Genomic DNA, 27,029 nt, shown 5'->3' on the forward strand with positions numbered 1-27,029 from the left:
TATGGAAAATGGACAGCAAGCCATGAAATGCAGCCAAGGTACAATTTTTCAGGATGGGAGTGTGGATGGTTAGTAAGACTGGGAGACACCTTAATTTATGTGACAGAACATAGACTTTGGAGTTGGGAGAACCATGGAAGGAGAAAATAGGGATGGTGTTCTGGAAGGTTGTGGGTCATGGGTTCATGTTTACTTAGTGTTCAGGGAAATGTGGGTCCTATAAGACTACATAATTCCTATTAGCCCTTGGCCATCACTGGTAGGAACTTGGGGAGCTTAACTTTAAACAACACAGAACATCAATTTATATAAAAATGAAGCTGCAAGTTTGAAAACAAGCAGCACACTTAAAGATCATTATCAAAACTACTTCAAAATGCCTAATAAATATTCATTTCCAAAATCCCATATAACATTTTTTTAGTGAAACATTTTTCTTTGGAATACGCAAATTTGGCATACTAATGTTGTAATTTAATTATACAGTCAGTATAATGAAACTACTTGGGTTAAGAGAACCATATTTATGGCAAACACTGTAAGGGAATAGTGTTATCTTTGTGAACCACACAGCTTAAATATTTCAGTTCTACATTTCAAATTGCCAGCATCATCTTCCAGTACAATTTCTCTATGATTACAGCTCTTCTAGGCTCACTAGAAGAGTACCAGCTGGTATGGTTACATTATTATTCCCTTCATGTGTGCTGGAGGAGGCTAGTCTGATATCTATTTTGATATTATTCCCCACAGCATCACCATTAATAACCATATCCACTTGTAGAGCTTACTGTCTAATAATCTTTCATTTCAGTCATATGATCATTGGCGCTGTGCAGACCCACCTCCGCAGTGCCTTCTGCTGGACGTGCTGGAAATTAGCTCTCTTGGACCACCAGGGAGCCTTTTACTAGCGGTGTCTCACTCACTGTTACTTCCACTTCCTCCACTGTATCCGCGATCTGGACCTATGTCACTCCCAGACTGCAACATCCTCTTCAGGACACGGCCCCTCCAGCTGTGCCCCAGCCCGTTGTCTCCCCACTTTGGGAGGACAGGCAGTCCTCAGTCCTTCCACATGCCTCAGTGGCTAGTTGTAGTCTGGATTTAGGCCACTCTCCTCATTGGCAAGTCATGCTTGATTAACCTTATTGCCTTCCATGATGAGATAATTAACTTTGTGGATGAAGGGGAAAACAGTGGACATGTTACTCCTTGACTTTAGCAAAGCTTTTGATATGGTCTGCCACAGTATTCTTGCCAGCAAGTTAAAGTATAGGCTGGATGAATAGACTATAAGGTGAGTAGAAAGCTGACTAGATCATTGGGCTTCCAAAATCCTAAGAATCAGTTCCCTACTAGGTCATCGGCGGCACTTTGGCAGCAGGGGGCGGGTCGTCACTCGCTCTGGATTTTCAGCGGCATTTTGGCGGCAGGTCCTTCACCCAGAGCAAGTGAAGACCCCCATCACCTCAGCCACCCAAGTGCCGCTGAAGACCAGGTAGGGAACCACGCAGTCAGTACAAGCTCCATGTGCCTGTCTCCTTCCCACCGCCCATCCGACACCCACCCACGTCCTGCCCCCAACTGCCCCCCTCAGAACCCACAAGTTTCTCCACCCCTGCTCCCCCACTGGAGTAGCATCAGCAGCCTGGGGCTCCAGGGGCTATTTAAAGGGCTGGGGCTCCCCTGCTTCTACTACCCCAGCTCCTTAAATAGCTGCCAGAGCCCTGGGAAAGTGGTGGGGCTTTGGTGGCTATTTAAAGGACTGGGGCAGCAGAGGCAGCTGGGGCCCCAGCCCTTTAAAGAGCCCCTGGAGCCCCCCACTACCCCTGGACTCTGGGGGCTCTTTAAAGGGCCCATGGCTCCCCTACTTCTATGCCCCAGCCCTTTAAATAGCTGCCGGAGCCCTGGGGAAATGGTGGGGCTCCTACAGCTATTTAAAGGACCAGAATGGCAGAGGCAGCTGGAGCCCCGAACCTTTAAATAGCCCGTGGAGCCCCCATGACCCTGGAGCTCTGGGGGATATTTAAAGGGACCGTGGCTCCCCTGCTTCTACCACCCCGGTCCTTTAAATAGCCGCTGGAGCCCTGGAGTAGTAGTGGGGCTCTGGCGGGTATTTAAAGGGTTGGAGCGGTAGAAGCAACAGGAACCCCAGACTTTTTAAATAGCCCCCAGAGCCCCACAGCCCTACCCCAGGGCTCCAGCAGTGGGGCTCTGGTGGCAATTTAAAGGGCTTGGGGCTCCAGCCCCTGCTGGGAGCCCCAGGCCCTTTAAATTGCCCCCTGGGGAAGCCGGGCCATCCCTTTAGCAACTAGTTCTACACTGGCTTCTAAATTTAACAACTGGTTCTTCTGAACCAGTGCTAACCGGCTCCAGCTCATCACTGTCTCAATGGGTAGTGATCAACGGCTGCATGTCTAGTTGGCAGCCGGTATCAAGCGGAGTGCCCCAAGCGTTGTTCCTGGGGCCAGTTTTGTTCACTATCTTCATTAATGATCTGGAGGATGGTGTGGAATGCACTCTCAGCAAATTTGCAGATGGCACTAAACTGGGAGGAGTGGTAGATATGCTGGAGGATAGGGATAGAATACTGAGGTACCTAGACAAATTAGAGGATTGAGACAAAAGAAAGCTACAGACTAGGGACTGAGTTGCTAAGCAACAGTTCTGCAGAAAGGGACCTACGGGTTACAGTGGATAAGAAGTTGGATATGAGTCAACAATGTGCCCTTGTTGCCAAGAAGGCTAAAAGCATTTTGGGCTGTATAAGTAGGGGCATTGCCAGTAGATTGAGGGATGCAATCTTTCCCACCTATTTGGCATTGGTGAGGCCTCATCTGGAGTACTGTGTCCAGTTTTGGGTCCCACACTACAAGAAGGATGTGGAAAAATTGGAAAGAGTCCAGCAGAAGGCAACAAAAATGATTAGGAGGCTACAGCATATGACTTATGAGCACAGGCTGAGGGAACTGGGATTATTTAGTCTGCAGAAGAGAAGAATGAGGGGGATTTGATAGCTACTTTCAACTACCTGAAAGGGGGTTCCAAAGAGGATGAATCTAGGCTGTTCTCAGTGGTAGCAGATGACAGAAGAAGGAATAATGGTCTCAAGTTGCAGTGGGGGAGGTCTAGGTGGGATATTAGGAAAAACTTTTTCACTAGGAGGGTGATGAAGCTCTGGAATGGGTTATCTAGGAAGGTGGTAGCATTTCTTTCCTTAGAGGTTTTTAAGGTCAGGCTTGACAAAGCCCTGGCTACAATGATTTAGGTGGGGATTGGTCCTGCTTTGAGCAGGGGGTTGGACTAGATGACCTGCTGAGGTCTCTCCCAACCCTGATATTCTATGACTCTATAGCTGGCAGCCACTTACTTCCCCTCCTCCTATTCCCAGTGCCTACTTCCTCCATAGCCCAGCACCATCCCTGCCCTTGCTTCAGGGCCTCAGTCTGGCCTGTCAGCCAAGAGCTCCCCTGTTGCTCTGCTATCCTGCCCATCACTGCCTCTCTACCCTCCAGAAAGAGACTGCCCCTTGCTCTGCTGAGCAGCCCTTTATATATGAGCTGCTCCAGAAAGTCTTCTCCTGATTGGCTCTCCCAAGAAACCCTTTCCTGATTGGCTGGGTTCTGTACAGCCTCTAAGAGGCTATCTTAACCATTCTCCTGCCTGTGTGGGGCAGCTGCCCCACCACAATCATCTACAAACAAGAGAGGATTCTGAAAGGGGTTAGGTACACTTCTTGGATCCCTCATAGTGGAGTCTTGAAGGATAATTGGTGCACTGTGCATTTGGATAGAGATGCTGTGTCACCAATCTCAAACATTCCAAAATCATGAGTCAGACCCCCTAAAATCATGAGATTTGCTTCAAAATCCAGAGATTTAGAAAATATATATACTTTTATAATAGGCGGAACAGGCCAGACTCAAGGCAGGGGGAAAATGAAATTCATATCCAAGAAAAGTGCCTTGGTCACCTATAAAGGAAACATGAAAAATAGAGAAAGAAGCAAGTTGAGTAATGGATGCTAACAAAAGGAGACAGAAAAAAAAGATCAAGAAAAAGCAGCTGCAGGAGGGGAAATAACTGCCCCAAAACTTTCCTTTACACCTTTCAGAGATACCTGAATAACATACCCACCCCTCTAGGCCTCATCTCTTTTTTCTGTACAATTTTCTTGTATAATTTTCTTCTCAGTCCCTCACTCTCCTTCCTCTTCCATGTCCTTCTCCCTGTTATTTATTCCTTTTTTTCTTCCTACTATTCCTCTGCCTGCTTCTTTTTCCTTTTTGCCTGAGAGCAGGCCAATCATTTTCTCATCTCCTGTTTCCCTTGCAAGGCAAGTTGCCTGTTCTCCTTAACCCTGAGTGCCTCAGTATTTATGCTCCTAGCTCAATTTTCTTCTGTCTTCTTTTGCCCATACCTTAAGTCAAAATATCCACTTCATGGCACCATCCCCAGGTCAGTGTCCATTTTCTTCAAACTCTGAATCCTTTCTTCCTCCCATTCTTAACTCTTCCCTGAGCCATTAGAACTGCAAGTTCAGCTTCCCAGTCTTTTCCCACAAGTTCCTTTCCCAGATGTGTGTCAACAGAAACACTGCAGTTTCTGAACACATTACACCTACTATAGTGTGCCTTTAACACAGTGGTTCTCAACATTTTTTCTATTACTCCAGCTGGACATAATCTCCTGCAGTAGGATAGCAACTTACAGCACATTAATATTCCTCTAGTGTAGTCTTCTATTATGCTGCCACCCAGTAAGTAGTTTATGCTGCTCCTTAAAGCATCTAACCTCTATTTTGTATGCAATATTCTTTGAACTGGTGAATGGATGTAGTTGCTGTTCAAAAGTCCCAAGCACAAAAGCACTGTGGGTTGATGTCTGCCGTCACAGGCAACCTACAGTGATCACTTTTACAAACTCAAGATTTGCCAACATTTACTACACAGTGTTAGTACCTGAGTTTCCACAGTTTATTCCTATGTTTACAATTGAAAATACATTGCTAAGTAGATGATAACTACTGACAAATATTGACTTTTTAAATGTGAGTAAATACATTTTCATCAATAGAACAGAAAAGTGAAATGGAAGCCACAATTCTGGCAAATGATGGTAGTGGAGATTAGATGAGGAGGGACAGGAGGCAGCTGTGAGAAGGCTGATATTAAAGAGTGGGCTTATTTACTCATTGACCACTGTTCAATGTACATGAAGACAGAAAGTGAATTCGTCAAGTCACCTGGGAACAGAGGCTCATTGTGCAAGGCAACCTGAAAGCAACAGTCTGGGCAGAAAGGAACCAGACCTTTTTTGAACTGTAGTCCTCAGAACAGGTTAATATTTGCTGCTTGATACTGTGCCACCTTTTCATTCTTGGTTATGTTCTTCAAGCTGGTGAAGGAGCTGTTTAATGAGGTAAAGCAGTCAGGTAGGAAGAGGTGAGAGACGTGAAGGAGTCCTGGAAGGAAACAGATGGTAGTTCCTGAGGGAAGGCTGAAAGCACAAGAGAAGCAAGAAGGATTTGCAGGCTGGTGTCTTTGAGCTAGGGGTGAGGCTGGTGGAAACAGCAGTATAGGAAGCTACCTGCTGACTCTAGCCAGAGAGCTGGAGCAGGCTGAAAATAGAGAAGGAGCAGAGGACCCTATTTGTTGGCATCTCCATTGCTGGAGAGCTGGACTCAAAGGAACTATGAGAGGGCCATGGGTAATGAAGGGTAGCTCCTCTTGTGAAAATTATTTCCCAGCTGTGAGAGTTCCCACTAGGAAGAGTAGGATTGCACTACACTTGGAAGGACTGGGGTGGCTCTCCTAAGAAGAGGACTTAAAAGAAGCCTGGAGAGTATGATATAGCAGTTCTCCCAACAGAGAGGCTGGGGGTAGCTAGTGGGAAAAGCATGTTTTTTTTAAAAAACTGTGGTCAGTGTTGTGTGGGGAATTAACTCTGTTTGATAGTTTTGTTGGAGACCTGTAACAGGATCAGCACCCACCTCTTGCAAATGCCCCCTTTAGTTGGGTGTGTCCACATTCTTTAAACCAGTCTAGCACTGGTATGGGGCCATATCCCCACAGCTTCCTCCTGGAGATCCATTTAGTCTGTTTTGTCCCCAGTCTTCAGTTGGGCCTCCTGACAGTTCAGTTGCCTTCTGGGAGTTTACTGCTGTCCAGTTGTAGGCCCTTCCCCAGTGGCCTATGCATGGAACCTGGGCCCACCCACTACTCCAGGCCCTGGCCTTCACTAATGTCTTACCCTTAGCTCAGGGATCTTCTAAGCTCAGGCCCAGAAGCCAGACAGGAGCTCGCCTGCGCTCCACCAGTCTCTACTAGCACTGGGCTGTCTGTTTTGTTGCATTTCCCTCAGCCATTCATGCTTCTCCAGCTCTAGTGAGGAACTGCCCTGTATTTGGTGCTGTAGTTCCTTTTTATATGGCCTTTCTGGCCACTAATTAGCTGTTCCAGCAGCCCCTCTGATTGTTGCTTGCTCACAACCATTCCAGGACACTTGGAGGACTCTACACTGCTCCTTTCCTGGAATGGGAGTGGCAGGAACCTGAGGCCTCCAGCAGGGACTTTGGGCCCAGTCCACCCCATCACAGGACCATTTTTAACCTTTTGCTAATGACCCATGTTGATGGACTAGAGCATAAACTTACATGGAGTTTTTGAGGAACCTGAAAAGGGAAACTGAGACAGATGTGCCTGTCATGCTGCATGAGAGTGCTCCAGGATGGTCTACCGTATGACAGCATATCCGTGCAAACTGTTTTTTAGAAAGAGATAATGCAAATGAACACATGCTCTTCAATCATTTTTAGTGAACTCTGTTTTTATGACTAGAAGTTAGTCTAACTATTCGCATGAAGTAGTAAAAGTTCTCATTTTCTAAACTCAATGAGCCATTAAATACGTGACATCTTGATGCCAGTTCAGGGTTAGCACAAAAACTTTAGAGTGGTTGCCCTCTTTTAAAAACAAAGAAACAAACAAAGAAACAAAGAACCCTTGCCATTTTTGCCTCTGATAAATAGATGAAGTTACTGTTGCAGTATTTCCTATCAGAAATACCTTGACTATTGCAAATGCTGATGTAAAATTACTTTCCTCTGTAACATAGTTGGCACATTTTTAGTTCTCCATTGTAGTAAGTCTGAAACTGTTACAAGTTTTCCTTAAGATACCACAGGATGTGGTGGAAGCACCCCCTATTAAAGTTGTCTGACACTTCCCATTATAAGACTCTCTTTTAGGTTGCTTATAACTGTTCATAACTTTTTGGAATGAAAGATTTGGAATGCTGTGTGTCTGCCTCAGGCTGACTCTTTTAGGGGTGAGGAGGAGAATTTCAGCTAAAACTGTGCAGTTGTTTCCAAGGAAGAGGTTTGGGGGCAGAAGGGAGAAATAGATTGTTCTGTTCACATTTAAAAAATTCTGATGACCTTCTCCTTGAATGCTTTAGAACCCACATGCTTTGGTGAAGAGGGTTGAAATTTGGTATGGGATGGCCTTGGTGTCAGAGATGTGCTTTTTTGCTTTCCCTGTGAAAATCTGTCCAGATTTGGACAAGTTATAAGACTCTGGAAAACCACAGTTTCTACAGCTCAGTATAAACTTCCTAGTTTCTAGCAATTTCAAATCTCTGAGCATTCTGTTCTCAGTGTGTGCATGTGCCATCCCTTCAGAGTTTCTACATGTGACTGGACTGTGCATCTCTCTTCCCCATAGAACAACTGAACATTCTTCAGCCTGTGGCTGCTAGAGGGGTAAAACCAGACTTCCCTTGGAATGGCGGTTCCAGGCTAGGATAGGGCACTGGAACTGAGGGTAAGGAGCCCATCTCTCATATGCTGTCAGTTACTCACCCCATGCAGGTACCCCAGCACTATGGAGGAGGAAGCCATCTGACTCAAATGCAGAGAGGACAAAAGCTAGACCACAAAGAGGGAAAGGAGTAGATTTGGTATAAGGATTCTGGTGAGTCTGGGACTTCTTCATTCACTACACACCTTCAAAATTTCTCATCAAATGATGTATACATACAAGACATGTATACACATGAGCGGTCCAGAAGCTCCCTGACTCATGCAAGTGTTCCATTCTGGAATGCCTTGTGTAAGTCGAATTTTGTGTGAGTCTGGAACGTATCTCTGACAATTACGTGCAAAAAAAAAAAAAAAAGCTTACGGAATTTACGGAACTTTTTCCATAAATCTGGATTTCCCTAAGTCAGGTTTGCATAACCCAGGGTGTTTGTATGTATTAAGATTACACACACAACCTTGATTCGGCCATTTCTTAACTTTTAAGTGATTGACTTTGACTTTAATAAGATTTTTTTACCAGAGTTCTTTCTGTGTGTGTAATATATAGAGAGACCTGTTCATAAAAGGCTTAACTCCTCCACTGAGCACAAAATACCATATTTAAAGTGTGCTTATTAGAAAGAAAACAGTTGTGGGGGTGAAATCATGACTCCATCAAAATCAATAGGAATTCTGCCCTTGACTTCAGTGGAGCAGAATTTCATCTGTTATAGTGATGATTGTTCAGAAGGAAAGCTTGTTTGAAAGATTGTTCAGAAGGAAAGACTACCAAAGACTAGATCTTTATCTAGTTCCAAGGCCAGATTTTCAAGGATGCTCAGCCTTTGTGAATGCTTTTGAAAATTCCATCAATAATGTCAATTATGCTAGAAGAAACACACAAAACGACGTGGCAGATAAACAAACTGGCCCGGCCTGCCAGGATGCTCACCCTGGTGAACCGCATGCCAGAGGTTGCCGACCCCTGTTATATAGGGAGGAAATTTCTTAATATCATATTGTCCTTGGGCATTTTACAGTGCATCTTGATCTTGCTGGGAGAGAAATTAGTAATAGACTCAGATTTTACCATCCTTATCCATTTTAATTTGGTATATGTACACAAGTTCATACATATGTAATATAACTAGGTATATCCCCTGAAAGACCAGTAGCACCCCCTGCTCTCCAGGCTCTTACTAACAATGTTGCACATGCTCAAGCCTGCACAATAACACTGAAAACATGATGCTTGTAAAAAAAAAAATAAACATAAAAATAAAAATCTGTTTTGTAATCCTCTGTGCAGCTTGATTGATATCACCTCTTTCTGCTATAACCTATCTAATCTAGTTCCTAAACTTCTCAGGGCAGGGACTGTTTCATTCTTTTTGATGCTATTATATGCAAATATTGAATAATACTCTTAAAAAGTGATTCAGGATATTATAGTTGTGACAGGTTTGATCACAGAGACCCTCTTGGGACTGTCACCTGCCATGCTGAGATTACCTCTAAGCCTGTTTTCTCTGCCAGTATGGGCCACCAGAGCCAGTGGCAGGGCAGTATGGAGGAAGACTGTTCAGTTGCTCATTAACTATTGTTCTGTTCTATACATCATTGGCCACTTTTGGAAGACAAGATATTGGGCTAGATGGACCATTGGTGTGACCCACTATGGCCATTTTTATGTTACATTAGGTGAATAAATAAAGAATTTTACTCACTAAGCTTTTCAGTCCACCAGTTTTCATGATCACTGAAGTTGCATAAAAAGTTTAACAAAGAAAATAAAAAGAACGTTTCTGAAAAAATATAATGGCACTAACAGATTGCAGAGAGATAACCAGTATAAACTGAAAAATGTAAATGTTCACAAGAGGATCATCATCTATCATACTATTCAACTTTATGCATCTACTAATAGACTCTTATTATCCTGATTGAAACTAATGAAATAACTAAATAGATGAAATATTATTAGATATTATACTCTGTTTCGTAGTTGTATTTTGTTTTGTATTAAGGGGATTTATATAATTTCTCATAAAATGGTACATTTAAATCCTCCAATAAAACACTTTTTTGTAAAGTTATCTTCGGAACTTTGGCCACCTATTGCAGAAAGATAAAATAATGGTTTGATGTTTTTCCATCCTAGCTCTCCATGCCTAACATATGAAGAGACTTAAACTCAGTCAGCTTTCCCATTTCAATCAGCACTGCTTTATTAAACAACAATATTAAATTTATTATTCTGAAACTGCCAAGGATGGAGATAACAAATGAATTTCCCTTGTTGTATGTTTCTTTCTTATTACCCATTTTATATCATAATTCGTGTGGCAAGCGATTCCTGCAGAATTGCACTTGAATTGTAACAGTTGTGACACATGTATTTTAATATATTTCTGTTTAGTTTTCCCTTTTGTGCATGCATGTGTGTGTGCATAGATGTATTTAAGCTAATCTTTATTTTGATAATACTTCATGCTAACAACAGCTGTCTCATGACAACGCTCTGTTGCACTTGGAGTGTATGTGGACTGCAGCATTTACTTATTCTTCAATAACTTTTGCCTATATTCACATTAACAGGACCAGAGTGAAATGGCTTAGAGGTCAATTTATTAAATTGCTTTCCATGTTTTAATTGTTGCTTGTTATGATAATCACTTGGACCAAAACATGTGTACTGTAACTAGAAGTTTGGGATGAGGATTTCAATACAAGGCTTACTCTTCTTATGTTGTATCATGGAGGCATTGGTAATGGCTTCATGCCTACATTTGCATTTCACTTTTCTGAGGCTAGTGTTTTCTCACTGTTAGCTAACACAAGGCTGAACACAACTTGTCCTGGTCTACACTAGCAATTGAACTCTTGTCTGGACGTCATCTGACTCATCTGTTCATAATTGTGTTGAGAAGTAATTCTTTCATTCTCATCAGCACTGATAGAGCCGCAACTGGAGTACTGTGTGCAATTCTGGGCACCTCACTTTGGGGAAAGATGTGGACAAACAGGATAATGTCCAAAGAAGAGCAACAAAGATAATTAAATGTCCATAAAACATGACCTATGACAAAAGATTGAAAAAAAAAATGGTTTGTTTAGTCTGAAAAAGAGAAGACTGAGGGGGAGCATAACAGGTTGTTATAAAGAGGAAGGTGATGAATTGCTCTCTCTATCCTCTGAGGACAGTACAAGAAGTAATGGCTTAAATTGAAGCAAGGGAGATTTAGGTTAGATAGTAGGAGAAATTTTCTAACTGTAAGGGTAGTTAAGCACTGGATCAAATTACCTAGAGATTCTACAACCTACCTATTTTAGGATGTTTTTATGAATGGGTTAGACAAATACATGCCAGGTATGGTCTAGATCAGGGGTTGGCAACCTTTGGCATGCGGCTCACCAGGGTAAGCACCAGGCCAATGGGGGCAGCGGGAAGTGGTGGCCAGCACATCCCTCGGCCCACGCTGCTTCCTGCAGCCTCCATTGGCCTGGAATGGTGAAACGCGGCCAATGGGAGCCACGATCGGTGGAACCTGTGGATGCAGCAGGTAAACAAATCAGCCTGCCACGGTGCTTACCCTGGTGAGCTGTGTGCCAAAGATTGCCAACATCTGGTCTAGTATGTAGTCCTGCCTCAGTGCAGAGGACTGGACAAGATGGCCTATTGAAGTCCCTTCCAGTTCTACATTTCTATGTTCAAACACAATAAATTCAGTTTGGTAGATAGACCAATAGAAATAAAACTGCACATTTACTAAATCAAAAATCCTCACAGACATTTCAATAACCTGTTCTCTGCTTGAAAATTCAAGAAACAGTGTGTTTTTAGTGGTAAACCATGATAATTGGAATAAGAATTCCTAGGGCACTTCCCAGGTCTGTCATTGCCTCACTGTGTGACTTGGGGAAAAAACTGCATTTCTCTCTGCATGCTCAATAACAAAGAGAGCATAATTCTTACCCACTTCACAGGAATATAAGCACTTTGGAATTCTCAGATGAAAGTATATGTAAGCATAATTATAAATTTGGAGATGCTGATGTTTTTCCAAAGTTCTGGCAGATTTCTATTATCTTACCTTTGGAGTTTCTATCCTCCTAATAACTAGTTCATTTGCCCAATATGATTTTCAGAAAGAAGCAGCACGTAAGAAACAGTTCATCTTGTGTACATCCAGGCTTTGTAGAAAAAATTGCTAAATCAAACTAGTTATTAAATTACATTTTAGCTTTTCACTTCATTCACACAAATAGGTAAATAGGTACAAACCATTAGGGCAGATATGTCATGTTAGGACTAGATATTGTATAGGGAGGCAATAAATACCAAAAATGTGAGAAATTCATTTAATTAATTTAATCTCTTCTCTAATCTTCAAATAATCTATGGAAATTTCAGGTGTCATCATTACAGTAGCATCTAGGGGCCATAGTTAGTTCATGGCCCTATTGTTCTAAGCACATATTAAGTCACAGTCCCTGTCCTTAAGTGTTTACAATCTAAAATTAAATGTTTGTATATAAGACACAAATGGAGAGAGGTGGCACTCTAAATTAGTGCCCTTTCATTTATAACCTTTCATTTATAGAAACCTGGATTAGAATTTGAATTTCTGTCTCAGATGCGCTAATGCTACAAACAGTTACATATGTTTAATGTCATTCACATGTGTAGTCCCATCAAACTCAATAGGGTGTAATAAAGATAGGATATAAAACAGACCAAAGTTGATTAATTTCTTAACTGATTACCACCAATGATGGTTCTCACAATAGGTAGGACTGAGTCATCTTGTTACCTCCCTCCTTTCAGAGAGAGACAAACTTGTTTGAGTTTAACAAGATGTTAGCTACCTGATTGCATCAAGCATATTAACCACCCAAACAGTCTCCTCTGGGCTATGTCACCCTTTACTTTGACTTGGTAGTTAATAATAGGTACACCTCAGTCCCTGAGCTCCTTTGAAGCAGCCTCCTTACACATGGTATACCCGAAGAAATACCAGGTCTGCTGTCCTCAAGGGAACAGTGCATACAACAGCTTGAACGATTCAACTCAGGATCAGCTTCTTGTATAACACTACATCACTGATATATAGTTACAGTGAAAACAACAATAAGATCAAAGATTCAAGGGACAGTGAGTAAAGATAATTGAAACAAGAGTTACATAAAAACAAACTCATAATATAATTTCTAGAGACTAAATTTAACAGGCTAACATCCTGAATAAAGAATTATATCTCACCCCAAATGTCCTTAGCAGCACTTCAATCAAGGCTGCTTGTGATGCTGTTTTCATGAATGTAATCCATTGTCTGATTATTTCTTAAAGTAAAGGGTAAAGAGGTATCTTCCTTACCTTCCTATTAGGTTATCCATAGTTCACTGTTTCTACCTCCAGAGTCAGGATGAAATCTCCTGCTCATAGTTCATTCTCTAGTGTGTTCACTCCTTGTTGGTTTTACATCCCCTCTCCCACTGACTTCTTTTGAAATGGAGTTTATGTTTTGTTGATTTACAATATTTAATTTATATGTGGCCCAAGAACGACAGGTGAATGAACATCCTTTCTTGGACAGAAACATTTGTCAACTGTACTTTGAAAAAGACTTTAGGAACATATTTTTTGCATACATGCATAACACCTTAGTATCTGTATATGCATTTGACAATAATATTAATCACTGATGTGACCCTAGCTTTCATGTAAGAAATCACATGAAATTCTTTGGTGAACCAGAATGTAATTACAAGATTCAGGATATTCTTCTAACCCTCTTACTAGTCAGCATTGATGGGTTTCTGGGTCATAACTCTTCTCTTACAACAGAGGTCAGTCCCTGGCTGATCTATAGGCATTGGACCATCACTCTCTTGCCTGGAGAATGTATCTGCCACTGTGTCTTCTTTTTCTTTAACATCTTTCTGTTTTGGAGAGTGATGCTGCAATGTAGCAGTTTGAAAATGGCACATTTTGGTTTGATGTAGCCACACCAATGGAGAATGGTCTGTCTAGGCCCTACATTTTCTGAAAATAGATAGGAAATTTAACTCTGTGATTGGCCACCCAATAGCATACTTTTTTTATTTTGCAATAATAGAATAATTCTATTCTGTGGGTGTTTCTTATTTAAGAAAGCTGTATCACTTATAACTGACTTCCCTTTTATAACATAATTTCCTTTAATCAAAACATTAGATTCCATTAAGTTCCCTATTTTTCATTTCTATATCTCACACATTATATAGTATCTTTGTCATAAACAGATGGTTAAGGGTAAATGCCTCTTTTACCTGTAAAGGGTTAAGAAGTTCACCTAGCCTAGCTGACACCTGACCAGAGGAACCAATGGGGGAACAAGATGTTTCAAAAGGAAGGAGGGATAGTTTTTCTTTGTTTAGAGTTTCAGTTTCAGCCGGAGTGAAAAGATCAGGAACAGCCTCTTATCAGAGTAGTAAGTTTTGAAAGGAATAAAATGGTTTAGTTTTATTTTTGTAACCTGTCTTATGCATTAGAGGTAGAATCAAATTTGGTATTTGGGTATTTTTTTGTGTAACTAAATTGTGCCCAAATCTGTGTTTTGAATCTGTTGTCTGTGAGAGTAGCTGGTTGCTAATCTCTGCCAGAGGGTTTTCTTTTACCTTCTTTTCTTTAATTAAAAGCCTTTTTTTAAATACCTGATTGATTTTTTCCTTGTTTTTAGATCCAAGGGAGTTGGATCTGGATCCACCAGGAGTTGGTAGGAGAAAAGAGGGGGGAGGGTTAATTTCTTCTTGTTTTAAGATCCAAGGGATTGGATCTGGACTCACCAGGGAACTGGTGAAGGAGTCTCTCAAGGCTTCCCAGGGAGGGGAAGGTTTTTGGGGGAAAGGGAGTGATCCAGACACTGAAAATTCTGGATGGTGGCAGCGATACCAGATCTAAGCTAGTAATTAAGCTTAGCAGTGTTAATGCAGGTCCTCACATCTGTACCCTAAAGCTCAGAGTGGGGAAGGAACCTTGACAATCTTAATGTTCAATATCAATGTATTTTTTTTAATATATTCATTCATTCACAGAAAAGAGAAAAAGGAAGTCTCTTTAGTTATACCAGCATTACACTCTTGCCAAAGGCTGCAGCAACTTTGAGTTTTGCTCAGACAGTCTGAAGAAGTCTTGTCATTAGACCATGAGGGTTATGGGGTTTTTTTCCTCTCAGTCCTCTGTCCTAGATTTTCTAAGCAGCCTTGATGGCTGAGTAACTCTTAAATAGAATAACTCGTAATTTGAGGGCCTTAGTTACTACAAGGGCTATCTATATGAGTAAAGCTTAAGTGTGTGCATGCTACTGTTTGAAAGACCAGGGAAAAACATTGGTCTGAATGACAACCTCTGTTGAGAAATAGAATTAACATGTTTATTTCAGGTCAGGATTCTGCTTTACAACCTCCTAACATTACAACTGACCACAAACCTTGCTTTTCATGTATTACTTTAATGAATACTATGTTCATAAAATATTAAGGAAAAAGCAAGCCAGAAGTAGATCCATATGTGGTTATAATATACAGTGTTGATTCCACCCAATACTTTGCTTTCAGAAATTATCACTTGTTTCTAAGGGATTAAAGGCATTTTTTCTTTGTATTACAATGATTAAAGATTGGCCTTATGATCATTGTGTTATTACAGTGTTGCATGAACCACAAAATTTCAGAACAGCATTTGGTATGGGGGGGTGGTGTCATTCTAACGCAGGGTTTCTCAAACAGGGGTCACCGCTTCTGTAGGGTAAGCCCCTGGAGGGTCGGGCTGGTGTGTTTACCTGCCCCAGCCACAGGTCCGGCCAATCACGTCTCCCACTGGCCGCGGATTGCTGCTTTGGGCCAATGGGAGCTGCTGGAAGCAGTGGCCAGAAAGTCCCTCGTCCCACGCTGCTTCCAGCAGCTCCCATTGGCCCAGACCAGTGATCCGTGGCTAGTGGGAGCTGCGATCGGCCGTACCTGTGGACGGGGCAGGTAAACAAACTTATCTGGCTTGCCAGAGTGCTTACGCTGGCGTGCTGTGTGTCAAAGATTGCCGATCTCTGCTGTATCCCATGAGTAAGACACATGTCTGAGACAGATGTGCCTTTAGACTCTTTTTATGATCTAATATTAATCTTCTGGGTAATTTTGCACAATATTACCACTAGGTACCCCTTTTCCCATAATCTTTGGGTATTGAGTTATTTCTCGGTCATTGGCTTAAGTCATCATTTCTTGTCTCCAAGGCCTAAAAGAGCTAAGCTAAAGTCTTGCAGGCCTCAATCTACAGGTCTTGTGTTTCAGTTTTTCTTACTCAACCCTGATGCTTGGTTCGTCTAAATACTGATCGATGTTATATTTTTATAAACTTACAAATTAACTATAATTAACATATAGTGAAAATAACATATTGATTAATCACAATATCACACAATAAATGGATAATAAACTAAAGTCATTGTCTACACCAGGGTTTCTCAAACCGGGGTCACTTCTTCTGTAAGGAAAGCCCCTGGTGGGCCAGGTCGGTTTGTCTATCTGCCTCATCGCAGGTCTGGCCGATCACGGCTCCCACTGGCTGTGGATCGCTGCTCTGGGCCAATGGGAGCTGCTGGAAGCAGCGTGGGCCGAGGGACTTACTGTCCACTGCTTCCAGCAGCTCCCATTGGCCTGAAGCAGCGATCTGCAGCCAGTGGGAGCCGTGATCGGCCAGACCTGCGGACGGGACAGGTAAATACACTGCCCCGGCCTGCCAGGGGCTTTCCCTACAGAAGCAGTGACCCCTATTTGAGAATCCCTGCTGTATTTGATCACTTCTGCCATTTATATTTCTTGTGTGAGTGTGTAAGTCTCATGGTCATGTTTTGCTCCCTGACTAAAAAAATTTAAACAAAGGACTAACAAATAGTACATCTGGCAAAACAATTTTTAAGATGGATAATTATTTGTGCTACTAGCTGAGCAGCAGAAATATTTTCAGAACTACCTAGCAGCTATCTGAATGCTCTAAAAAATTGGTGATTCAGCAAATTACAGCAAATCAAACTCTCTTGTTATTCATCTAGCTCTAGTGTTTTTTATTGTTTTTTTTTTTCCATTGCAAGTTGAGACATGAGTAGCTCATAGTCTAATATGTCAGTTCCTTTCACTTTTTCCCCGAAATACAGCAGGACCAGCAGTCTATCTAGCAGTACCCATGGGGCTGGAGTAACAAGAAAACATGAAATCTCTAGAAGAATATAAATATGAAGTATAGGGATGTATGGTGGTATGTCAGATACCATGCTGTGGGAACAGTTGGAAAAAGATGACTTTTTAATGGAGATCACAGCATCTGATAATGTTGTAGCACGGAAGTTCCCAAACTAGTCCACGATGTTGGTTCTCAGAGCACCTGATGGTAATCAGTAGGGAGCTGTATGGTCACACGTGGCTGGTAAGGAATCAAAACACATGGGAGAGGAAGATTATTTGAAAAATAAAAGTAGATGGCCTGATTATCTTTCTTAAAAACAGACACACATTCTCCTACTAAAGACAAAAATACATTGGGAGCATATTCTGAACTGTTATAAATTAGTTTATTTAAATTGAAGACAATGCACTTATCCTGATTTACACTAGTTAAGGATCTGGCCCATAAATACTTTAAAAATAATATCTTTCCATCTAATTCATTTCTGTCAATCCACAGAGATGTTACGATTAAACAATTGGTCGTTGTGCCACACAGTCACAAATCATGGGTGACATGTCCATGAGACTAATTCTCACTTAAGGTGTGATCCCTATTGTAAATGGTTTGAGAATCCCCATTACAGGATCTAAAGTGGAGTAAAAACACACTGCCACATAACATATATCAGTATATACTTTAGATGGAAATAAATGATTTGTAGTAAATATTAGTAATTGTCACTACCAGTTCTGGTCCTGCTCTTTCAACCACTAAGTAATATATGCTGCCAAGTGTTCTCCATCAGAGTAGTGAGTGATCGTTTCTCTCACCTTTGGGTCCACCCAGGTGCATACCTGGTTTCTGACATTTCTCTTGAGCGGGGGGACCCTGCAGTCTGTCTGCCTAGACCCTGGAACCAGTGCCTCAGCGTTCCTGAGCCCTCCAGTGAATAGGACAATTCCTTCCTCCTTATGCCTTCTCCCAACCTGAGATCCCCTGATTGTGGAATCTGTAGTTTCTAGTTAATCCCTTCAATGATAGCGTGGCAGTAAAGCAAGGCAACAGGCTGGACAAAGGAATTTCTTAAATATACACGCTATACTCTGAAAAAGCACAAGAAAGTTACAGATCTATGGAAAACAATCACCTCCTGAACTTGGCCCCCTTAATCTGCATCACGGATTTTTTTAACTCCATGGGTTTGGTCTAGAACCACCATTGCTCTATTAGGGAAAGTTATTCAATGCTGATGGCCCTCGATTGTTCTGTCTAAGCTTTCCAAACTAGGTGCCAAGTGCCTGCTACAGACTGAATGCTCAGAGCCTTACTGAAGACGAAGAAATGGAGGCTGAAATACATCAGGTATTTTCCAAACAAAAATGGAATTTGTAAGTCGCTACAGACATATTCCCCAGTCTGTAACATATTTGTACACAAGTAGAAAAAAAAGCTATCTCAGAAAACATCATCTTTAAAGTAATTTACAAAAGTTCTGTGGAGATGAGCATATATTCACTGAGCCCTTGTAGCTGCCTCTCTTTTTAATAGTATATATGAAATACTGTGAACATCTAACAATATAGAGCTTCTCCACTGACTTTAGAACTGGGCCTATAGAAAGTTTGTTGCTGCACTTAGGGCCACTGTCACTGAACACAGCACTAATATTAGGCCATGACATGAACAAACGCTTTTCACTTAGAAATGTCCCCTTAGATGTAATCCCTAAGTCAAATTAAGAGGAAGACAATAATGAAGGAGGACAGATTTATCACTAACCACAGACACCGGAGGAAATGTAAGTGAAGGGAAAGAAACTGCTTTGGCCTTACCCACCCTTTTACTAATTTATTTAATTATTGTTCAGTGTTGAGTTCACTTCTTGCTGTGCTGAAAATGAATCTTTTTAATCAATCCCACCAATGGTTTTAGGTTATGTATGTGCTTGAAAGTTAATAGAGAACGCAGAAGGACTTTAAAATATCCAAATTCTTTGCAATTTTAAAGACAAGATCAATTGAAAAAGGTCTTAGGTATACAATAGTTATGTCTATGACTGAAAAGTTTCACATATACTATACCTTTCGGAATAGCAGTTTACTAGAACTGACTTAACATCAGCCAAACTAAATAATTCTAAGATCAGCAAATTAATCAATTCAAATTGACTCCAGAGACCTAGGGAAAAAAAACAAAAAAACAACAACCCTCTTTATTTGTTGTATAAACCTGTATAACTAGAAAAATCTGTCGTCACCATTATGTGGGCTGAAACTGCTGTATATCTTGCAAACAAATCAGAGTCATCCATCAGAGTGTACTAGTATCTTAGAGGTAGTCACAAGGTGGTTCAATACTCCATATCAGGCCTCAGGATATTTCACTCCCCCTTTCCCCACATGCACAGAGTCAAGGCAAGCTGGTTGAATACATTTATTCAATAAATGATATGATGAATACCAGACAAATTCATCAGAAAGATTTTTAAGCCTTTTTTTCTCCTACTCATCCAGTGCTATTTAGAAAGATGTTCGAATCTGTATCGCCCAGTCTGAGTACATTCTGACTAGACTTCAGAAACAAAAATGCACTTCTATTTTTGCAGTGTGTTCTACACTTTTTAGTTTAGGAAGGAGACAAATAAAAGGGGAAACGGGAGAGATATATGAAATAATGAATGGCATTGAGAAGCTTCATCGATGGATGGTTTTAAGGGCAGAAGGGACCATTATGGTCATTTGTTCTGATGTTCTGTATAACTCAGGAGATAGAATATTTCCAGGTGAATCCATCATCAAACTATTAACTTCTGTTTGAGGTTAGAAAATGTATTTTAGAAAGGCATCCAATATTGATTTAAAGACTTTAAGTGGTGGAGAATCCATCACATCCCTGGAGAAGTTGTTCCAATGTTGTTATTATCACTATTAAAAATATGTGCCTTATTTCTAATCTACTAAACTAGAGAGCTTTCTACTATCAGAAATCTTCTTGCCATGTAAGCACTTATATATTGTTATCTAGTCATCTTTTAATTTGTATTGGATAACTTAAATAGTATGAGTATTTTTAATCTCTCACTGTAAGGCAGATTTCCAAATCTTGAATCATTTTTTGAATGTATTCTTTTCTACTGGTTTCCATTTATGTTTTCAGGTAATTCTAGAGCAGAGGAACATTCAATAAATGAAAAAGCAACCTATTTAAAGGGAATAAAAGAAGTGTTTTTGTAAAAAAAAGGTATGATTAGCCTATGGAACTCACTGCCACAATACATTATTAAAGTAAAAAGCCTTATGTAACGGGGATGAAGGAGCAAATTATGTTCAGCTACTATTACAGCCCTGGTCCAGCAGCTCAGCTCAGCTTAACTCTGCTGAAGCACAGGCTAAAGTTCTTTCTTTTCAGAAAGCATTACAAAGAGTCAAAACTAGTGCATTGCATATAACTATTAGATTAAGCTTTTATTAATAGCTATAATTATTATGATTACAATAATAATATTAACACAATCAAAGGAGTGATTGATAGGTTGAGTAGACATACCTGCACTGGCTTTAATCTAAGTAGCATAGCTAAAAATAGCTGTGAAGAAATGGGGGTACAGGCTTCAGTGCATGCTGAACAAACCTGCATTGATACATACTCGCATTGCTAGCCCAAAATGAAGCCCGTGCCACTATTCTTCACTGCTACCTTAAGTCATGCTCAACTAGATTAGAACTAGTGTGTGCATGCCTACCCAAGTTGCAAAGCACACCTTTAATTCCAGTGTAAACATAGCCTTAGTCAGCCTCACTGCTCTGCTCTCTGCAGATGTACAAAATCCCCCTTCTCTATTTAGAAAAATAAAATGCTGTAGTATTAAAGGATATGGATTATATTTAGTAGGATTCAAAAAAGATTAGACATTTATATAGATAACAAGAACATCCACGTTACATTAGACAGGGTAATAACAGGTGGAATATAAACATTGATGTTTCAGTCCATACGCCAACTGCAAACTGACAAGGATTAGAATAATATTTCCCCTGTTGACATGTTGTCCACTCTGGGGTTTCTTACACCTTGCTTTGAAGGATCTTGTACTGGCCATTTTCTGAGACTAGACAATGGAATAGATGGAACACAGGTCTGATCTAGTATTGCAATTTCTTTGCTTCTACCATAATTGTATAAATAGACATTTTTTTTTGTTTTTCCTACATGAATTTGACCTGTTCTTTTTGCACATCATTTTCACAAATACCACATTCCTAAACATCATCAGTTGTGGATACCATTAGGATGCTTAAGGATGGAACAGCAAAATATTTTATTGCCATTTATTTTCAAAAGATACGCCTTACTGCCTGATATTATGGCTATCTTCTTTAAAATGAAGTGCAACATGGTCAAAGTAATTAAAAAGATTATAATAATACTCCCTACTTCATTGTCTCAGAGGGATACTAGCTATAAATGGTTCTCAACGACTCCTTCAAAAGTGTTTACATACACCTTTAATACCTCTTTGTATTAGCTGCTAAAGTACACTTGAATATTTCCCAGTAAGCAGCTGGATGAATGAGAGGAAGCACAATTTGAAAACTTTTTCATGTATATGTAATTTATTTTGCTTTTCCTGAGAATTCCACTCATCCTCATCTTACCTTAACTGTTGCTTTATGCTGTGAAGGTGCAATGTTTCAATTTCACAGATTTAGGGTATGTCTACAAAACAAAATTAGGTCGACTTTATAGAAGTTGGTTTTTTAGTAATTGATTTTATACAATCGGTTGTGTGTGTCCCCACTTAAGACCACTAAGACCATTAACTTGGTGGAGTGCATCCACAGTACTGAGGCTAGCATAGACTTCCAGAGCGTTGCACTGGGGGTAGCTATCCCACGGTTCCCACAGTCTCCGCTGCCCATTGGAATTCTGGGTTGAGATCCCAATGCCTGACGGGTTAAAAACATTGTCGTGGGTGGTTCTGGGTGAATGTTGTCAGGCCCCCTCTCCCTCCCTTCCTCGCTCCCTCTATAAAAGCAACGGCAATCATTTCAAGCCTTTTTCCTGGGTTACACAGGCAGATGCCATACCACGCTCAGCTCACTGTCACTGTATTTCTCCTGGGTGCTGGCAGACATAGTACTGCATTGCTACACAGCAGCAGCCCATTGCCTTTTGGCAGCAGATGATGCATTATGACTGGTAGCTGCTGTAGCTGTCTCCTCGGTGCTCTTTTAGCTGACCTCGGTGAGATCGGTCGGGGCGCCTGGACATAAATGAAGTGACTCCAGGTCATTCTCTTTTTAAGTTTTGTCTCATGGAGATTCAGTCCTGCCTGCAGTCATGCTGCACCGTCTTCTGGTGAGCAGCCAGGAGATAATGATGGCTAGCAGTCATACTGCACCATCTGCTGCCAGCCTAAGATGTATAAGAGAGATGGAGTGGACCAAAACAAGATAGAGACCAGATTTGTTTTGTATTCCTTTGTATTCATTTGATTCCCCCCTCTCTCCCTCTGTGAACAGTGTGGGGAGGGATAGCTTAGTGGTTTGAGCATTGGCCTGCTAAACCCAGGGTTTTGCGTTCAATCTTGAGGGGATCATTCTGTGTGACAGTTGTGTGTGCTTCTCCGTGATGCAAACCCACCCCCTTTGTTGATTTTAATTCCCTGTAAGCCATGTCATCAGTTGCTCCTCCCTCCATCAGAGCAACGGTCGACAATCATTTTGCAGCTTTGTTCAGCACAGATGCCATAGCATGGCAAGCATGGAGCCTGCTCAGATCACCGCAGCAAGTGTGAGCACTGTAAACACCATATACATTATCCTGCAGTATATGCAGAACCAGAAACTGCAAAAGCAAAACCAGACGAGGAGGCGACAGCAACACGGTGACAAGAGTGATGAGGACATGGACACAGGCTTCTCTCAAAGTACAGGGCCCACCAATGTGCACATCGTGGTGTTAATAGGGAAGGTTCATGCCATGGAATGACAATTCTGGGCCCGGTAAACAAGCACAGACTGGTGGGACCACATAGTGTTGCAGGTCTGGGACGATTCCCAGTGGCTGCAAAGCGTTCGCATGCGTAAGGGCACTTTCATGGAACTTTGTGACTTGCTTTCCCCTGCCCTGAACCGCAAGAATACCAAGATAAGAGCAGCCCTCATAGTTTACAAGCAAGTGGTGATTGCCCTCCGGAAGCTTGCAATGCCAAACAGCTACCGGTTAGCTGGGCATCAATTTGGAGTGGGCAAATCTTCTGTGGGGTCTTCTGTGATCCAAGTAGCCAACGCAATCATAGAGCTGCTGATATCAAGGGTGGCGACTCTGGGAAATGTGCAGGTCATTGTGGATGGCTTTGCTGTAATGGGATTCCCTACCTGTGGTGGGGTGATGGATGGAACCCATATTCCTATCTTGGCACCGGAGCACCAAGGCAGGGAGTACACAAACCGAAAGGCGTACTTTTCAGTGGTGCTGCAAGTACTGGTGGATCACAAAAGAAGTTTCACCAACATCAACATGGGATGGCCAGGAAAGGTACATGACGCTCGCATCTTCAGGAACTCTGGTCTGTTCCAAAAGCTGCAGCAAGGTACTTTCTTCCCAGACCAGAAAATTACCATTGGGGATGTTGAAATGCCAAAAGTTATCCTTGGGGACCCAGCCTACCCCGTAATGCCATTACTCATGAAGCCGTACACAGGCAGCCTGGACAGTTGTCAGGCATTGTTCGACTATAGAATGAGCAAATGCAGAATGGTGGTAGAATGTGCATTTGGACATTTAAAAGTGTGCTGACACAGTTTACTGACTCGGATAGACCTCAGTAAAACCAATATTCCCATTGCTATTACTGCTTGCTGTGCACTCCACAATATCTGTTAGAGTAAGGGGGAGATGTTTATGGAAGGGTGGGAGGTTGAGGCAAATCACCTGGCCGCTGATTATGCACAGCCAGACACCAGGGTGGTTAGCAGAGTACAGGAAGGCGCGGTGCACATCAGAGAAGCTTTGAAAACTAGTTTCATGACTAGCCAGGCTATGGTGTGAAACTTCTATTTGTTTTTCCTTCATAAACCTTCTCCCTTCCCCCTTGGTTCATTCTACTTTCCTGTAAGGTAACCACACTCTCCTCCATCCTTCGATCACCGCTTGCAGAGGCAATAAAGTCATTGTTGCTTCACATTCATGCATTCTTTATTAACTCATCACACAAACAGGGGGATAACTGCCAAGGTAGCCCGGGGGGGAGAGGGAGGAGGGAAGGACCGGGTGGGGTCAGGAAGGAGGGAAGGACAAGGCCACACTGCACTTTAAAACTTATTGAATGCCAGCTCTCTGTTTCTTGGGTAGTCCTCTGAGGTGGAATGGTTGGGTGCCCAGAGGCCCCGCCTCCACGTTCTTGGACGTCTGGGTGAGGAGGCTATAGAACTTGGGGAGGAAGACGGTTGGTTACACATGGGCTGTAGCAGCAGTCTGTGCTCATGCTGCATTTCCTGGAGAGTCATGCTGAGACTACTGGAGGAACAAACTGATATGCTCTGGCGCCAGAGCATATCAGTTTGTTCCTCCAGTAGTCTCACCATTGCCTCTTGCCTTCTGTCAGCAAGCCGACGCCACTTATCATCTTCAGCCCGCCACTTATTATCTTCAGCCTGCCACCTGTCCTCGCATTCATATTGTGCTTTCCTGGACTCTGACATTGTCTGCCTCCACACATTCTGCTGGGCTTTTTCAGTGTGGGAGGACTGCATGAGCTCAGAGAACATTTCATCACAAGTGTGGGGTTTTTTTGCCTTCTAATCAACACTAGCCTCTGGGAAGGAGAAGATAGTGTGAGCGTTGAAACATTTGCAGCTGGTGGAGGAAAAAAAAGGGAGACTGGTAGTTAAAAAAACACATTTTAGAGAACAATAGGTAGACTCTTTCACAGTAAACCTCGCTGTTAACATTACATAGCAGATGTGCTTTCGGTACAAGGTCGCATTTTGCCTCTTATTGAAAGTATGCCAGTTAGGTAAGAGAGATCACTCATGCAGGGCCAGGCAACAGAATTCAGCTTGCAGGCAGCCATGGTAAGACACAGTTTCTTGGCTTCTTTAACCTTCATTACATGTAGGAATGGTTTCGAACAGCAGTGCCCTCATTTCCCATACCAAGCAGCTGTTGGGTTGGCCATTTAAAATGGGTTGGCATTTAAAAGAAGGGGCTGTGGTTTTCGGGTTAATGTGCAGCACAAACCCAACAACTCCTCCCCCCCACATACAAACTCAATTCTCTAGGGTGATTGCTTCACCCGTCCCCCCCACCACATGGCTAACTGTGGGGAACATTTCTGTTCAGCCACAGGCAAACAGCCCAATAGGAACAGGCACCTCTGAATGTCCCCTTAATAAAATCAACTTATTGCAACCAGGTGACCATGAATGATATCACTCTCCTGAGGATAACACAGTGAGATAAAGAACAGATGTTGTTTGAATGCCCACAAACACTGGGACCATACACTGTGTTCTGCAATGATTCCAGACTACATGCTACTGGCCTGGCATGGTAAAGTGTCCTACCATGAAGGACAGAATAAAGCTGCCCTTCTCAGAAACCTTTTGCGAAGGCTTTGGGAGTACATCCAGGAGAGCTTTATGGAGATGTCCTTGGAGGATTTCTGCTCCATTTCCAGACACATTAACAGACTTTTTCAGTAGCTGTACTGGCCGCGAATGCCAAGGCAAATTAATCATTAAACACACTTGCTTTTAAACCATGTATAATATTTACAAAGGTACACTCACCAGAGGTCCCTTCTCCACCTGATGGGTCTGGGAGGCAGCCTTGGTTGGGTTTAGGGGGTACTCGCTCCAGGTCCAGAGTGAGAAACAGTTCCTGGCGGTCAGGGAAAACAGTTTCTCTGCTTGCTTGCTGTGAGCTATCTTCCTCGTCCCAAAACCCGCATCCCTGTTGCATGCTACTCCACTGGCGGAGTCAAAGCACAGGGTTGGGGTAGTGGTGGCTGCACCTCCTAGAATGGCATGCAGCTCATCATAGAAGCGACATGTCTGGGGCTTTGACCAGAAGTGGCCATTTGCTCTTCTGGTTTTTTGGTAGGCTTGCCTCAGCAACTTAAGTTTCACATTGCACTGCTGTGGGTCCCTATTATAGCCTCTGTCCTACATGCCCTTGGAGATTTTTTCAAATATTTGGGCATTTAGTCTTTTGGAATGGAGTTCTGATAGCACGGATTCGTCTCCCCATACTGCGATCAGATCCCATGCCTCCTGTTCTGTCCACGCTGGAACTCTTTTGTGATTCTGGGACACCATCATGGTCACCTCTGATGATGAGATCTACACTCACCTGCAGATTGCCATGCTGGAGAAAAAGGAAATGAGATTCAAAAGTTTGCGGGCCTTTTCCTGTCTACCTGGCCAGTGCATTTGAGTTGAGAATGCTGTCTAGAGCGGTCACAATGGAGAACTCCGGGATAGCTCCCGGAGGCCAATACCGTCAAATTAGCCACCACATTACCCCAAATTTGACCCAGCAAGGTCGATTTCAGTGCTAATCCCCTCATCGGAGGAGGAGTACAGAAATCAATTTTAAGAACCCTTTAAGTAAAAAAAAATGGCTTTGTTGTGTGGACGGGTGCAGGTTTAAGTCGATGTAATGCTGGTAAATTCTATCTAAACTTGTAGTGTAGACCAGGGCTTAAAGATAGACTATAGCAGACCGTAAGAACATTTTTTATATGCACTTGGGACTTGATTCAATGAAGAAATTTATGTCTGGGTTCTGCATCGAACTTTCGGGGGTTCAGCTGTGCCATAATTTTTTGTTGACTCACACCCTTTTATTTGCTAGCAAAACCATTGCAATAACTCCCTTTGAAGCCAAACTTTTTATATAATATAGAAAATAAATTCTAATTGTGCTTGTGATTAGATAAAATTGTTATCTAATCAGGGCATCATCTCATTAGATTTATAATCAGGTTTCCTTGGCTTTCATACACAGTTGTCTTAT

At 42.0% G+C, this 27,029-nt stretch overlaps 1 pseudogene; it reads right to left on the reverse strand.

Moving 5' to 3' along the window:
• Positions 1 to 24,322: 24,322 nt before the first annotated feature.
• Positions 24,323 to 26,332, reverse strand: LOC142046733 (uncharacterized; annotated as a pseudogene).
• Between the last annotated feature and the right edge of the window lie 697 nt (positions 26,333 to 27,029).

Source organism: Chelonoidis abingdonii, chromosome 1, assembly GCF_003597395.2.
Source record: "Chelonoidis abingdonii isolate Lonesome George chromosome 1, CheloAbing_2.0, whole genome shotgun sequence".
Taxonomy (NCBI): domain Eukaryota; kingdom Metazoa; phylum Chordata; order Testudines; family Testudinidae; genus Chelonoidis; species Chelonoidis abingdonii.